Source organism: Taeniopygia guttata, chromosome 2, assembly GCF_048771995.1.
Source record: "Taeniopygia guttata chromosome 2, bTaeGut7.mat, whole genome shotgun sequence".
NCBI classification, from domain to species: Eukaryota; Metazoa; Chordata; class Aves; order Passeriformes; family Estrildidae; genus Taeniopygia; species Taeniopygia guttata.
The window spans coordinates 85,329,610-85,347,245 of record NC_133026.1 but is presented as its reverse complement, the minus strand read 5'-3'; the positions used below and the strand labels follow the sequence as shown (position 1 = coordinate 85,347,245).

General features: G+C 38.9%; 1 protein-coding gene across 13 annotated transcripts in view; it reads right to left on the bottom strand.

Annotated features, from left to right (window-relative positions):
• Positions 1-17,636, bottom strand: part of FHOD3 (formin homology 2 domain containing 3) — a 374,599-nt gene that overhangs the window by 262,723 nt on the left and 94,240 nt on the right. The gene's annotated exons all lie outside the window — the stretch shown is intronic.

Here is a 17,636-nt window from a genome sequence, read left to right as displayed (position 1 = left end):
AACAGCCTAATTTTTTTCCCACTTACATTAAGACAAAATTAACTTGTGATACCTGGGATAAAGGTCATCTTTCGCAGCCCCTGTGGCTGCAGCTGCTGAGTTGGAGGATCAGTGCTTTCTACCCAACCCAACCCCTGCGTTCAGCTTTACTTTTACTCTTTTAAGGTACACACCAACATTTAGGAGATTTGCAGTGTTAGTTTTTCAGGTCTAGACCAGGAAAAGCCAATGAAATGGCTGAAGCAAGTCACCTATACATGCTCAAATGGAAAGGACAGCTACAAGCCAAGTTTCTGGATAGGTCTTTATCTGCAGGTTTGACACTTGACTAGAAACTTGGATTCAGTCCTAGGCTGATATAAAAAAAAAATTTAAAATGAAAACTAATCTGAGACCCCTCTAAGGTTTCCCCAAACTCACAGACCTCCAATATTTCCTTCTGTCTCCTGTCACTCTCTTGGTCCCTTCCAAAATGCCTGGCAGCCTTCTGGCACATCCCCAACAAGCTCAGACTCTCCTGGATTGCTCACCTGGTCTGCCTGTACACTTCTCAAACCTCAATTTAAATTATCTTTTCCCTTCCATTTCCTATTCCAGCCAGATACTCTGCACCCCCATACCTAAAAAGGAACTGGATTTTTTTGTTGTTGTTGTTCCTCTGACTCAGAAGTGGAGTTGCATGACATTTCTGAGGGGAACTAGCAGTTACTTTATACCATTATCAGATCCTTATAATTCACCAGTTTTACACAGCTTTATTTGTTCATTTTCTTTTGATTTCTTAACTGCATTTTCCTTTATATGCAGTTGGATTGCAAAACCAGTTGGCTTTTGATAGCCAGCTGGCAACACCAGTCCCACACTTCTTCACTTGCTCCTGCCTCAGGAGACTTGGTGGAAATGTTGAGCATCCCACACAAATCAACAGAAAATATTCCCAGTGCATTGGAAATATTTTCAATACTATACAAATATGGGATTTTTTTATATTTTCTGGCATCTATATGAGCCTTTGATATGGTTGCTTTCCTTGTTTTCTAAGGCTACATTAAATCCCAATAGGCAGCAAGTCCAAGAGAAAACATGCATCATTGAACAGTATTTCTGCCACTTAAGCAATTCAAGTATATTAGTTTCAGAAGACAATATCTGGACACAAATGAAACTGAACTAAGAAACAGTCTCGAAGGCAAACTCAGAGATAAATTTTAGTTTTATTGCAGTCAAAATTCAATAAGATGTTGAATGGCAGGAATGAAGAAGAGACTGTCTTGGCTTGATCTCAGTCATGAGGAGAAAAAAAGACAACTCTGAAATGTAGTTAGAAAGAAATAGTAGGGATTGGTTTGACCCCTGGAAGCTGAATCAAATTTTCTTCTTTGAAATATGAGAAATAACAGATTCACTTTAAGATGGTCCTAGATTGCAACAGTAGAAGAAAAGCATCTGACAAAATCAGAACATAAATCTGAGAGTGACAAAAAACACTCCTCTCTTTTCCATCTTTGTCTTCCTGAACATCAAATGCAGAGCAACACCAACAGCTGCAGCAGTGAATGATTAACTTCAGCAGAAGAATAATGCTGCCCCAAACCTACACTACACAGTTTAGAGCTTTATGCCTGTCTAGCCTCAAGGGAGCGTAAGATTTATCATAGATTAATAAAGCTGCTGCTAGATCTGGCTTTGCTGTGGCTCAACCGAACAACACCAAATTGTCAGAAGAACATTCCCACATAAACAGACCCTGCTTTCTGTCTGGTTCTCTGCTCTGAGCCCCTCCATGGGCTGCAGCCTCTTACTCTTACAAATACATGACAGTGAAAGTATTTGCCATTTTCAAATCTTACCAGTGCCCAATGCTGTCAACTCTGCTGGTTAGAAATCTTAAGATTGCTTTTCTTTTAAAGATTGAATCTTCTTAAAATCATTAAATTTGAGATTATTTTACTTCTCACTTAATTTCAAGTTTTAGGAGACATGCACAAACATTTCACATGACCTTCCAAGACTCTGAAGTCAAAGATTTTCTTCTAATAAAAATTTACCCCAAATTTTCACCCAGCCAATTTGCTTGTGAGACTGATTTTGTAAAATAATGAAAGGATTTGGGTGTCAGCCAGATCCCAGGAATGCCTGGTCTCCCACACTACCTCAGGTTGGGAACAGCAGCAGCTCCAGAGAGCAAGGGGCAAGGTCTGTGGCAGTCGTGCAACCTTTGTGATTCTACCCACCAGCTCTTCCTCTTGGTTTGAATCCACAACGGGTTGATTTAGGGTCTCAAGTACAGAGTTCAACTACTTTATTGATCATTAAAAATAGTTCCACTAATGAAAGGGCAACAAGTCTTAGGAAATTGCAATCAAGTGTGAAAGAGCTTATTTCATTGGAAGTATTGAATGCTCCTGAGACTTCACAAGTAGTTGAGTAGCTTTAGTGTTGAGTTTTGCACTGCTCTTCAATACTTTAACAGCATTTTTGTTCCTTAGCAATAAGCTTCCCCCACAAAGCACAGCCTGAGGAAAGAAAATACTAATAATAAAAAAAGAATGCAAAACAGAAGAAGGGCAAAAAGTGCCAAAAGCGAATTGGTTGTCTCTGATAAATGTCTTATTTCCCATGTATTATGCTAAGTATTAGTCAGCCCATTTCCAAGCTGCTGAGATAGAGAGAAATCTATAGCACAAAGTACTTTCTATCAGCGTTACATAGTCTATATTATATAGAGTTACTTGCATTCCAGGGAATGAAGGGCAATCCCTACTCAATGTGGTGGTGCAACCACAGCTCCCTGTCTTCCCCAAAGCAGGAGTTTTCTATCCCCTGCTCCTGGACCATGATAAATGAATGGGGGCAATCCCAGCTACACAGGCATGCTCTTGAGTCAAAGTAAGGACTCTATCCTGATTTGCTTCCATCAATAATACTTCAACCCAGGAACAGTTCCTAAAACCAAGTCAGATAGTAATAACATAAGTTTGCAGAGTTTACATAAGCTCTGTGAAGTTACTCCTTCTGTTTACTTGGATTTCCAGAAAAGTCAGAAAGTTGAAAAACATGAGATAGATTCACATTTCACTCATTCCCTTGAAAGTCTGATGTAAATAAAGTCAGTGCAAATTCTGGTTAATTACTCCAGAAGAAATGGCAGCAAATCTTGCTCTAGGTGACTTGACTACTTAGCCAATGACATAAGAGACTTCTGAATGCAAAATTGAGTTTTAAACAACAGCACAAAAATACCCACCTTTAGCAGCTGGTCAAGATGCAAAAGCTACCTACTACAGTGACCAGTGAGAGTGAAAACCAGGTACCATCCAGCCAAAAATAAGCTCCAACACATCCCACAACAAATCACATATTTTTCACAATATGTGAAGAATATACATGCACAACACAAAGAAAACAAAGAAAGCCAAGCCAACAACCCAGAGCAGAAATCACAATATATTGATGCACAGCAGCTGTAAAATTGTTGTATGCCAGGAAAATCTTCCCAAGTGGATTAACAGCCTGATGGACAGCTGCCACTGGGCTTCTGGCTCTACCAGACACTGCTCAGAAGTGAAGCGGCCTTCAAACACCTTTCCATATAACACGAAAGCAGCAAATGTTCTCAAATGAAATGGTAGTATGACAAGAAGGCTCTCAGACAGCAGCAAAAGTGGAAGTTGAAGGACAGGGACGATTTTTACAACTAAAGGGGACAGAATATGGAAAAAAACACTGAGCTGCATGACACGTAACGCATAAATGACACAAACAGTAAATCCATAAATACCACATAGCATGCTTGCAAGTAAATATTCAGGAAGGCATAAAGAAGTAATCTCTATCAAAAAACTGCAAAAATAAAACAATGCACTATGAATACCAGCAGTTTTGTCTTCAAGGAAAAATTATTTCAAATTTATCTGACTTCAGTGAAAAAGCAGCTTTTTCCAGGTTTAAATATGCTGTGTTCTCTTTGCTTCTTTTGCTCCCATTCTTTCTTACTGACCTCCATGCCACAGTGGGAAACAGGCCAATGGTGACCACTGATCTATCTGCTTTGGCTGAGACGTCAATGCATTCCACTAGAAATCAACCTGACACAAACACAGTTATTTCTCTGTAATCTATACTAATTTAATGTACATTAGCTCTACAAAAAGACAATTAAAAAAGGGCAAAGAAATATCTGCTTTATACTATTTAAATGAAAAGTTAAGTCTGCTAGGAAAACAACTTTTTGTACACTTTCATAGCTTTATATATATATATATGTATATATATATATATATATATATATATATATATATACTAAAAATCCCCATAAAAACAAACAAAATCATAACCTCAAAAAATCTGAAAACAACCACTAAATGCTGAGGATTTTCATTAAATAGCATTCTGACACACATACTTCGCTCATTCCAGGAAGAGAAAAAGCTTTTGCAAGGAAATATCAAATAAAATATTTATTAGCCTTCTCCACATTGCAAATTTCCCAAGCTCCAACATTTTGTAATGTCAGGAAATCGCTACTATAAACAGCCTAAATCTGCCAAAAATTAATGTAATTGGGGCCAACAACTGGTTTCTCGTCCCTCATTTCCCATCCCTTGGGAGGTTCCTGCCTCAGGGACACACTGAGCGCAGGTGTGCCTTGACACAAGTGGAGCCCGAGGCTGCAGCGTCCTGACCTCCCCCTGCCTGTCACTCCAGGAGAGCTGCAAGAAGGTGGCACAGGCAGCAGTTGAAGGCTGGAGTAGGGTGGGAGCTCCAGGAGTTGACTGAAGCCTGCAGCCAGGCAGGGTTGGAGGCAAGGGGCTTGTGAGCCATGGCACCCTGGGGCCTGTTGTTCACCTGGAAGGCCAAGCTTCCCAAGTACTTCCCTTACTCTGCAGCTTTTTAGCTGTCCTTACACAAGCTTTGGTTCTTAAATGTCAGATGCAATGTTACTTTTTTTTTAATCCTAAAGACAAGATTAAAAAAGGGTCTGATTCTTTTTCCAAGTCAACTTCACCTCTTGCTCCAATTAGAAACAAGATCATGTCGACCATTTCACAGTGGCTTCTTCAAAATTTCAAATCACATACATTCAGTGGTTTTATTTACTCAATAGTTCAAAGTTTCCTTTCATATCAACATTGCCCCAGACAATCCCTTTCATTATGTTAAGAAAAGCTAAAATTGGAAACTTTTCATGTAGCCCCCACTCAGGTTATTGTGGCAAGGCATGGCATTTCCACCACCCCGCCAACACAGGCGCTTTGTTAAAATGTGGCCAGACAAAGGCAGGGCAACAGAGCACTCATTGACTCCTTGCTGGAGCTATTTGGGCTGGCAGCAACCTCTGAGTGATTGGGCAGAGCCTCTCCAAAGACAAGACGCTCGCAGAGGCACCAAGGGCCTCCCACACAAAAGATGCTACTTTACAATCCCAATCAGAACTCGACTTTCTTCTTTCTCAAGGAACCTAAGTCAGGCCAACATTTGCACTTACCAAAGAACACCAAAGACTATTCATTTCTTTTGGAGGGAACTGCCCTAAAAAACACATTCTTCAAAAAAATCTGCTGTAAGGCAGACTGGAAGGGTCCCAGGGAACTGGCTGTGCTACCACCCACAAGGGACTGCCAAAGCTGATACCAAAGATCAGAGCAGAGACAGGGACCCAAAACAACATCTATGCCACGATACATGTTTTTTCAAGCACTCAGTCATCACTCATGGAAACGGAAAACAACCTTGAATCAGATATTTTACAAACCTTTCCCTCAAACTAAAAGCAGATAGGAGGAGGCATCAAGCTTCTTTCTCAGCCTCACCCTGCAAACATAGTAATAGTTATTTCTGGTTCATGGAACAAAACAATTATCAATAATAAATGATATTTATTGGAATAGCTTTATCCAAATATCTAGCTGTTTTCTTTCTCAGGCATTTTGCTGGATAACTTGTTTTCCTTTAGAGAATTCTGAACTACCTGTGTTTTGCAGGTTGGCAACACATCCCAGATGCTGCTTTCATGTCTCAAAGAAGCATGTAACTCTCTCAAACTAGGCAAAAAGTATTTTTGGATTCTACAGCACCTTAAAAGTTATTTATTGCTACAATTTTATAAGCAATTCAGAAAGTCTGCCCTTGCGTGCACTTCTGCATCCAAGGTCCATCGGATCCATCGCTTTCATTTTCAACCTTAACCTTACATTTTGCCAAAAGTCATACAGAAATTGAAAGTAGATTTTTTTTTTTGGCCTCTTATTGTGGAAGGTTACTTACACAATCACATTATTTCAACTGAGTATGATTGAAAGAAAAAGATCAGATAAAATGGTATTTGAGTGAAATTATTTTAAGACCTTTTACTTATAAATATGCCAAAGATGCTGGTTTATATAAACATAAGCAGCAACTTGATTGCAGTCACCTCATTTGCTCCTGCCTTGAGCTTTGCCTGCAATGATTCCATCGATACCCCTCAGGAAATTCACTTTTCCTTTTCAAATTATTTTTCAAACAATATCAGATCCTTCTAACAAACTAGGAAAGCCAACATCAACATGTGTAAATGCATGACAACTCAGTAAAATCAGCACAATGCACTGCTTTAGCATTTACTAATGTTTTTTCTTTGCCTATTTTGTATTTGCTGTTCGTTGCCTTCTCTATTCCTGATCCTCTCCTGACTGTGGAGCTTGCTGCCGCTGGCACTGCCAAGGCACTGAGGGAAGTGCTGGAGAGGCACCAAGAGCCAGGCCATGCCAAGGTGTGCAGCCAGCTGGCAACAGAGCTTTGGCTTCCTGACATAGGCGGACCATCATCACATGGTCCATCTTACAGCTGTTATGTGGTTCCTTATTTCACTTCATCCTCATCCATACAACCTTCAGCACTCTCCTGCCACCCACCTTTCCCTCACACTCTAATTTAAAGGTTTCTTGAGTCCCAAAAACCAGCACACACTGATATCACTGATTTAGAGGCTCAGTTACGCTTTCAAAGAGGAATATATGTGCAAGTTTTATAAATCACTCTAAACCTATTGTACGCTCATTTACATTGCACCTTTCCCAGCTCTTGATAACTAAGTCACCATTCCTCCACTCCAACCTCTATCCTCATTCTGCAGAGTCTGCCATGAGCAAGATCTGTATGAAATAGAAACAGACCACCTCAACTGCAACTCTCTATGTTATATCAGAAAGAAGAAAACATAGCTGAAAAATCTTCATCTGCAATGGAACTGGCTGCAGGGACTTATACAGAAAGTGAAAATAAGAGCAGAGGAAGATGCAAGAGAAAAGTCAAACAATGTGCAAGAGCAACACAAAAACAGGTAGTTGCACACAGTATGCAGCTGCCCACACAAGAGGATCATCCTTGAGAAATCTCTCTAGGAAACAAACTTGGCAAAATTCATCAGTTTAATAAAGCACACAATGAAAAGAAAATTTAAAATGTATTCTATTTGAACAGAGAAAAAAGAAATGGCCACAACATCCCCCCAGAAAAAGAGAGTTTTATTAAATCAGAAGTGCCTGCCAAGTAATAAGATTTCTGAAAAGAGCAGGATTTAAAAAAAGTTTAAAGTAAGAAGAGGCGGCAATTTGTTTTGAAACATGATTCCAGCTGGCTTAGCATCTGAATGAAAGAAAATTATAGATCACAGTAAACATCATGTGTAAAAATAAAGAGTAATCAGAGCCCCTCTTAAAAGAAAAAAAAGTCAGACCAAACAAGCTATCCATACAACCAATAATTGTGAGCCACTTCCATGCCAGATGTAATTGCCACATTGCAAAATACATTTTTCTTAACAATACTCAACTTCTTTGTGAAGTTCGCCAAGTAACTATTGGAAAGCAGAAAGAGCAGCATGGGATTCTCACAAAAATAAGTTAAAAGTATCATTGCAAGAAGAAGTATTATCTTGTGGAATTCAAAATACATGCCACATGAATGTTAAATGTTAAAGCAAAAAATGAAAGGGGACTCTTTCTTTCAATGAAGGAAACATATAAAATAAAGTGCCTTCAGTGAAACTTAAAGCAAAAACATTTATAATATTCAATGACAGTATGTCAACTCAAACATGATCCATTTGCTTTTAGCATGGACAGGTCTTTAGAAAGTCCCAAATGCAGTCATCTGGAGGTGGAGAACCAAACCCATATGGCACAAATTAACACTACAGTTCCCTCTCCTGCTAGTTCCAAGCCAGCATCCTCAATTAAATCAGAAACACAGAAATCAACACAAACATGAAGTTTTCTTTCTTTGTAAAAAGTAGTTTAAGGTGCAGAACCAGGCTAAAAGGACAAACAGTGCACTGTAAATTGTAATGTACCGTAACAGTAATACAGCACTGAGTCAAACTTTTTGAACCAAATTAAGATAGAACATAAATTAAAAAGACAGAAATCAAAAGCCAGCACTTCTTATGATACGGACAGTCAACAGCTTAATTTCATATGACCAATGACTGATTTTCTGTATGCTATCACCAAATACTACAAAGATTTGCATTAACACATGGCTGCAGAAGGGTGTCCAAAAGTCTTCACTGACCCCTTGTAAAGGAGCCAGTTCCCTGCTTCTGGCCTACAGCACATGGCAGTATCCCATGCAAATACCAATAACTACCCGTCAGCAAGTCCGGAGAAGGAATTTCATGCTCCAAGCAACATACATATACCAGGAAAATTTCTAGAATATAACTTATGAAAAACCCCCAAACAAAAGCATATAAATATATATATTCCAATAGTTCCAATCTAGATTTGATAGGCCTTGTTATTATATAAATATTTGTTGGACATTTAAATCCTCTTTTCACGGCCCCTAACCTTCCTCTATCCTGACCTTCCCATAGTAAAAAGTTCACAAACCAATTTTAGTCCACTCTTCAGAGTCCATTACCCTTCTGGGAAAGGATATGTAAAATATGTCAGGTTCGCCTAGAAAGATGCTCTACACATAACAGTTTCTTAAAAATCAGTCCTACTGTCAAGATTTCGTTCCTTTTTTACAAACTGGTCACAGCTTCTTTTAGGAAGCAGTGGGATGAGATGGAGTAAAATTAAAAGGGGCAGAAATAAAAGGGAGCAGAAGGAGAAAATGGCCCTGGTGCAAAATTCCTCAGTAAAATCTTCCATTCAACTCTTGTATCAAAAGTCTGATATCAGACACTTGTTCAGCAACTATCTATATTCCCAGACCTCCAGCTGCATAGCCCTTTCTTTTTTCAAAATCTGCAGCAAACAGTTTACTACTGAGTGTTATAATAGCTTAATAACCCTTAAAAAGATTAGGTACAGAACACAGATTTGATAACACAGCTTCGTAAGACACAGTCACAAGATTAAGTTCCAGATTTACCATCTCTATGTCTAGAGAGCTTGGAACAGCCTATTGACGGGAAAAAGTTTCAGGTTTCTGAACTGGTCACTGTTTCTCCTCGTGACAAATGTCTCTAGTGTTTCAGCTGGGACCCATCCTCAGCTGCAAATCAAACAGCTGGCATTAATCAGTGTCTCTTCATACATAAGCCTTCATCCCCATGGAGGAGAATTAAAAAACATGCAGGAAATCCAGCCTTTGTGTTTGCTTGCAAGGCAGATAAAATGAGCTGTCATCCTTTCTCACAGCAGGAAAGACTAAGGACAGCTCAGATGAAAGTGCTGACAGGCCTGGCGGCGGGTGCTGGGTAATAGGACTTTGAAAGCACCGTGTGTTCATAGAAGACCACCAGCTAGCAAACTAAAACATTGGTTAACACTAGGTACATTTACAATGATTAAACACAACCAGTTTACCTAATGTTGCTCAGTTCCTGAGAATTAGTTTGTTCCTCTACTTTACAGGCTATCACAAAAGAATACCATGAAAACAACAAAATAAAAAGCTTGGCATTTTACCAATATGTTCTCTCATTCTTTATATTATCTCCTGTTTGAGTGACCAGGAACCAGTTAAAGGCTGAATTGCCCTTTCGAGTCACCATCAAAAATTATCCAGTCACACTAGTCTGCACAGAGTGGTCTTTCACTGCAGTGCCAACACAGCACAAAACACAACCAAAAATGAAGACAAACCAAGGGAAAACATCCAGTAGCATTAGCTCTGGATGTGTGACATTTTCTGACCCAGCTGGACTTCAGATGGAATTTTGAGCCAGCCATCTAAAGAAGTTTATTTTCTATTGCTAGAAAACTTTGAGGAGAATATTAATCATGGATGAATATTCATCAATGGTTTGGGTACAGGCACCAAAAGTCTGCAAAAGGAAACAGACTTCTACCTCATGACATGAGACAAGAAAGGAAGGATTGATGATCCAGAAAGTACAGAACAATGTTTCGTAATGATTGGGGGAAATACAATAAGTCAGCAACTATGTCTGCATACAAAATTAAAAAATCAGTAAGGTTGTATGTTAAAAGAAACAGAAGTAACATTAAAACTCGAGCTAAATTACTAACAATTTTCACACTATATAAGCACAGTGGATTATTTCAGTTCTTTTTTTGAGATACTTGCTCAGTTTAGGCAGATCAAAACTTGAAGCTACTTATTTAAAAAAACAAACAGAAAGCAATATAGGAACTTACGCTCCCGCCCAAAGCTGAGAGCTCCACTAGGAACCCACAATTCCATGAGCTGAAGTTTTAGAAACTTCAGTTCCTCACCATTTCTGACTGAATGAAAAGAAAAAGGAGACGGGAAGCTTTTAAAGTTAAAAATTAAATAAATTAATAAATAAATAAAACCAGGAAACACACAGGAAAATTGCAACCAAATTTGTCAGGAAATTATAGGAACTGAGTTTTCAAAATGTAAGAGTGCTTGACTGAGCTGGGTCACAAATTACTGTTCTTATTCTTTCCTTTTCAAACTGAACAATGCTTTCATAAACAAAAAGAAAACCTGTAATTTCAACTGGTTTGAAAGAGAAGTTAAACCATATGTTTTGTGCAGGATTTTTTTTTACAGCAAAGAGAAAGAAAGGCAACTGATACATGGGATGAAATATATGACTTCTGAGATCCTTTGCCATCCAGACTGGATTCACCTCTATTCTAAAAGGCAAGGATCTTTTACAAAGAAATATACAGTGACAATAGGAGAAGTTCCATACAAACCCTCTTCCTGTTACCTTTAATACACTAAAAACCCAAAAGGCTGCAATGCTAAGATGTCCATTGCCCTGCTCTGGCACACAAATGAATCGCTAGAGACAAAGGATAACACTTCTTCTTCCTGTCCATCACAGCTGAGGCATAGCAACGTTCAACAAAAGTCCAGGGATGACAGGTATGGATGCTTTTTAGGCCTTACAGCTTTCTGCTTTGCTTCAAACACGGGCCCAGTTACTGAGATGCTACCAAGAAATGTGGTATCACTCAATTATAAGCTCCCTATCAGCATCACTTAGAGATAAAACTTACCAAATCCATATCTGGTAGCAACCTGATGTGCTGTTTTGACCCGCAACATGAAAGACTGTAAACCATTTTTGATCCAAAATGTATAAAACCGGGCTGTATAAAAACTTACAAGACCAGAATAAAGTGTAACTACTCCCTACTGCAAATGTTTATCTTATTACGAATCACAGACTTAAGACATTGATCCTCACAGCAGCCATAACACAACCACACCTTTGCTTGACAGCACCTACACAAGACTGCATGGAAGGACCGTGCTTTCTGAATAAAGGTAGAAATCAGTCGCTCCAAGGTTTGTTCTGTGGAGCCCTCCAGAACACAAGCATTTGCAATCTTGAGCATTATCCACATGTATTTGGAATACAAACATGTCTTTTGTAGATGCCTCATTGTATCTGCTAGTGTATAAACACTGCAACCAGTCTCTCTTGGGTATGTCCGAGCTTAGCAGAGTGTCAGAGCCAAACACCATCATCCTTGACAGTGAACAGTAGCAGCAGTTAGAAAGCAGAGACAAAAAATGGCTTGAAAATCCTGACCTTTCCTCTGCAGGCTGGGGATAATTGGGCAAGGGAAGCTGCTGCCACCTCTAAGCCAGACATCCCATAGAACCAGGGCTGCTCTCACCTAAGGCACATGACACTCACTGGCCTGACACTGCTCCATTCCTCCCAACTCCCCCACTCCCAACAGAAAGCAGTAGCAGGTGAGATGGGTAGAACAACTGCTCTGTTACAATCCCACCCATCTCATAATCTTTCAATCCCATATGAAAAATATCTGAAGCAGAGAGCTCTCCGTATCTAGAGGCAAACATGGTTTTCAGAGTAGGGATCAAACACACAAACTGCTATTTCATTTCTGTGCTGGCCCTTCACACCTTGTCCTGACAGTGTGAACACTGATTAAATCAGTAAGTTGAAAGGATGAGGTAAAGCTAGGAAAGCAAACAATTTGACCTCTAAGTTAGACGGTAGTACCTTAAAACTTTCACCTAATTTTTCACATCTTCTCAGTAAGATGATCTAATATTTGCTTACAAACTTTCTAGTGTGTATTTGTTTAGTTCTCTTAGGAAGCTCACAACCACCACTCTTCTTAACTGCTTCCCAGAATTTTCTGCCTTCTGATCCTAATAAAAGCAAAAAATCATGGGTAATTTTATTAGCAGCTTGCTTTTGAGAGGATGATGAAACGTTCTGCATGCTGCACATAAAAGAATTGCAAGCTGTTCTCACTGCTCAAGCCAAACAGAGGGCAGACTGCACACACTCATTTGCAGAAAACAAGAAGTACACATGCTTAAGGTGGTACTGCAGAGTATGATTTGAAACCTACCTCTAGGAATGTAATTTCCTCCTATTTCTCTCCTTTTCCAATAAAAATCAGAAGTTTGATGCGCATGTGTTAAGGCTGCTATTACTTTCAGAAGTAGCAGACTGCACAAGTTTGCCTTGCTTTCTTTTTCCCTGGAGTTTACACACAACTTCTGAACAGCATTAGGGATGGAATGGAGTGAATTAACCTACCAAAACTATTTCCAATGTTTATTCAGTTTTAATGTTTTCTTTTGAGGTTTCTCTAGCTGGCTGACCTGAGACCTGTTTCCCCCTGGAGCCTGTGTTGTGGTGCCAGCCCTTTTATTACAGCAGGTTCACATCTAGCGGTGAGAGCAGACAAGAAGGAACTGCAAGCTCTCTGCTGCTGCCTTTGGTTAGCAGCCTTCTCCTCCTCCCACTCTTCAGCAGATGTTTCTGCTGTTTTACCACAACAGGATCTTTTCATACCCTCACAATTCCTAAAGCAAACAGCAGCCAAAATCAGAGACCCATCTCCAAAGAGCCACAACAAAAGCACTGACCCAAACTACCACCACAATACAACTTGAATAAAACCCCTTGGCCCTTGGGAGAAGAGGAGGTTGTACACAATGTCACCAGGACAGTGACTTATCTTTGGCAGATCATGTGAGGAAGTCCTGAAGTAGCTGTAGTGACAGAGAACAGCATGAAAACAAATGGATGATTCAGATGTGCATAATATTCCTTAGAAGTGATATTATCAGAAGCTCACATAAAACATTATCCAATCTTTTTACCACTCAGAAAAGCCCATGGCATTTACAGCCGTCTTCCAGATGTTGTGCATTTTTAGTTACATGTGTCTGTGCGCATGTGCATGAAGTCAGTGGGCTCAAAACAGGTGGGATTTCTAGAATCTCCATTTGAAAACAAATTCCTAGGTACCACTAAATGTACATCTCATAGAGTAGGAAAAATCAACTTTCATACTATGTGCCAGGCTCTTGCAGCTGATGTAGAGTCCATGCTAGGAATTTTCTCACAACAGTGGAACCAGACTGGGAATAAAACAGTTATTCTTGGGTTCCTCAGGTCTCAGTGGCTGGCAGAGTAGAAAAAAGGCCCATTCGGATTTAAGTACAGCTATGTATGCGAACTAGTTAAGCTAGTCTCTCTTTAAACTGCTGATGTACACACAAAAGGCTCTATATGAAGGTTCTCTGAAAAGTACTTAAACTAGTGTGCCATATTCCCTGCCCTCCTTCCCCAATATCATCTTAATTAAGCCTCATTTCCAGTAGTATGAAAATTACTCCTATTTTTTACATGCAGAAATAGACACTATATTGCTTTGTCTTTCAGACTTGTTAGATGTAATTCATTTGTAGTACTGCTGTGACAAACACAGAAAACCCTACATAGTGTGTCACTGTCATGTATTTACTGACAGAAGGCACCTGCACTACCCAGTTCAGGTAATAATCAAAGCTATGCCTGTGGCTGAGCTAAGGTCTTTGCCTGCATTGCACTGCTACTATTGCCTGCTTTGAAGAAGTCACATGTGAAATGCTATGAGGTGATGTGAACATTACCCAGACCTTCCATCTGGTTTCAAATACTCCTCAGGATTGAGTGCAAGCACATGTGTGCCCATGCACAGATGTCCAAAGAAACTGCACAGCCTCAGTCTCAGGCTGGCCTTGTAGCACATGCTGCTGCCCTGATCTCCATTTAACACATGAATGGCAGCAATGCTCTGCTGCCATTTCACTCCCTCAAAACCAAAAGCACACTTGTTCTCAGCCAAGCATCTATGCTAGCTGATGCTTATCCACACAGGGTTCCTTAGATAGCTGAGTTTCCTTATTCTTCCCTAGGTATCTGCTTCTCTTTGATGTTCAGGCTTTCATCTGTGGTAACAATGAAGAATCATGTGTTTGAGGAAGAAAAGCACAATTCAAGATATTCTTAGGAGGGAGTTTTGGATGCATCTAAGGTGGAGGATGACTGCAGGTCAAATACTATTTTCTTCCTGATCTTTAGCCTGGAGGTGGTTAAAGGGAAACTGAATGAATGATTTCCCTGTTCTACTGACATTTGTAAATCCAGTGCAAACGAAGCTATCTTTGACAAAATCTTGGTGAACCTTAAGTTAAAACAACAGTGGTGATGTCATTGACCGGGCAGTTGTACTGAATGCTTCCTACAGCTTCTGTTGAACTGTTCCATGAACACTACACTGGAAAATTCTCCATGTTTTAATCATCTTTCAAAGTCTGCAATTTGATTTCAAGTAAAAATACCTAATTTTTTTTTAATTATCTGTTCTTTAGAGGATGATTAAACCCAGAACCAATAATTTTTGAAACATCAAACATATAACTGAAAACAGGTATGCTGAGTTTAAAATCCTAAGTGATTATGGTGGAGGAGGTTTATTCAGACAATTTTAAGAAAGATGAGCTTTCATCAGTTGTTTTGCATAGAGCTGCTAGTGAAGATTTTGGTGGGATTCTGTGAAAAAATGCACATTAAGTATTATTTTGAGAGCTTCTGCAGGGAGAGTTTTGAGAGCAAATACAAATATTTATACTATAAATGCACTTTAATCTTGTGGCTCTTACTTTGGGGAACAGATCAGAGTACCATCTAATCCATGGGCTTTATAATAGAGGTCAACAACACAGTTTGGGATTTGAAATACTGCTCCTTGCAATAGATTTCTCACAAACAAGCTGGAGAAGAAGCATTACCTGCAAGAATTATGCAGACCCTTCTCACAGTAAATAACTGAAAATTGATGCTATTTTAAAAATTGCAGATTTCTTGCAGAGTGAACTGTTTTCTTATTAAATAAATTCTTGCGAGAAGATTTGCTAATGTACTGAGAGAACACTGGCAGAAAACCATGTCCAGCACCAACAAAAGGTAAAAAATAATTAGAAAGCTCAAAACTGAGTTGAGGACTCATTAGCACAGAGAAATGAAAACTGAACTGCTAGATGACAGTCATTCATATCCAAGCTATAAGATATCACATAGGGATTCTTCAGGCTTCTTTGGTTTTTGTTACTTAAAAATTAAAGCTCAACTATTAATCAGAGGATTAGAATGACATTTGAAGTCTTTTGTCTGAAATTCAATTCTTATAGCCAATGTATTCCTCGAGACTTTATTTTTGAATAGGTGGTGTTTGTTTGTTTCAGTTTTTGTCTTAAATTAGTAAAAAGCTCTTTTGATATAGCTCTCATACCATGGGTACAGTAACATTAGTGCCACAGAGAGTGAGGCTGGTCTGCTTCATTCTGTTTCAGTTAAGAGTAATTACTGGTACAGGATGACATTATTGCAATAAAACTGTGGCTACATTTGGCAAGATTTTAACACACTTAGGCACTTACATGGGCATACTGTGGGGGTCATTAAATTCCTGACTCAAATATTTGTCCTTATGGATGTATCCTACATATAAACTGGGCAAGGCAGGTACATCCAGAAGGCTGTTGAGAGCAATCACCTTGGATGTCTAAGTGAACGGTGCTAGACTGTTCACTTTGCCCAAAAGTATTTTATTTTACATTTAAAGCTTGTTTTAACTGGTAGACTTCACAGAGATGGAAGATCAAGTGAAATTTTAGGCACCTCAGTTTTAAAAACAAATCTCACTGGAATCTAGCTTTCAAAAGCAAACTATTTAAATTTTCTTAAAATCAAATATCTATTATTTCGAGATATTTCTGATTCACTCTATTATTAGTGGTTTTGCTAATACTTTTCCTTTAAATGGAGTATATTGTTCAAACCAAAGTTTATAGAGAAAGATAGTACAGCAATGGACTCAATTAGGAGATGGAAGGAAACACAAAGGAAATTGAAATGTTTTTTCAGGCCTAAAATAGAAGTAACAAACTTCCAAGATAAACAGCTTGAGAGTAACTGCTTCAAGTTTAATTTGATAAACAACATTACAAAATTACTTTATAATGCTCAGCAGTTTGATGGCACTGGAGATATCTGGAAACAAGGAAAATCTGAGTCTCTCATGAGAAACCTTCCTGCTCAACATTTTAAATGATGAAGTAAAACCAAGGCAAGAGTCCCTTATACTACACTCTACATTGTCTTAGATCCCCTACATCACTTACTTCAGCAGTAATTAGCAAAATATGGTCAGTAGAACACATGGCAATGACTTTACAGAGATACTCAACTGCATAAAATGCAATACCTATTAATAAAACTCTCTGCATTTGTTGTACACAGAGAATTTTTGAGTCCTAAGTTTTGTGTATCCACTGCTGCAGACTCGTGAAGTCAATTTTATCCACCAGAAGTTACTGCAGCCTGCAGCCAATGGGTCAGCTCCAGCATAAAGGTATAAAACCTAATTAACCACTTGGTATTTTAATCATAATCTAAAAGTTCCTCTACCATGTGTTTTATTTCTTACAATTATATTCCTACTTTTAAAAATCACATTATTCTACAGTATGTTTTTCTCAATACATCAAAACTCAGTTAACCCCAGGTGAGTTTTGTTGATACTGTTAAGCTTTAAACGGTTGATGTTTAGTTACAGAATCTGTACTTCCTTGAGACCCGAACCAGACAAACACTTGACATATGTTCAGCAAATTAAAAAGAGAACATTTCAAGGTGAACAACTCAGCTCAGTACAACTCAAACTAGCTGCCCACTAATATCTCCTATAACAGAAGACTTGGGAAAGCCCCTTCACCATTCCAGACCAATACTGGTACCACTGATGGCACTGACATTGAGAGTGAACATTTACACGCAGTCTTCTCTGTTTCTCAAAATATCATGATTTCCTGGGGTTTGTGACTATCTGAAACTATCTCAAGTACAAAGATTCGAGACGTACCACCAAGTTTTCAGT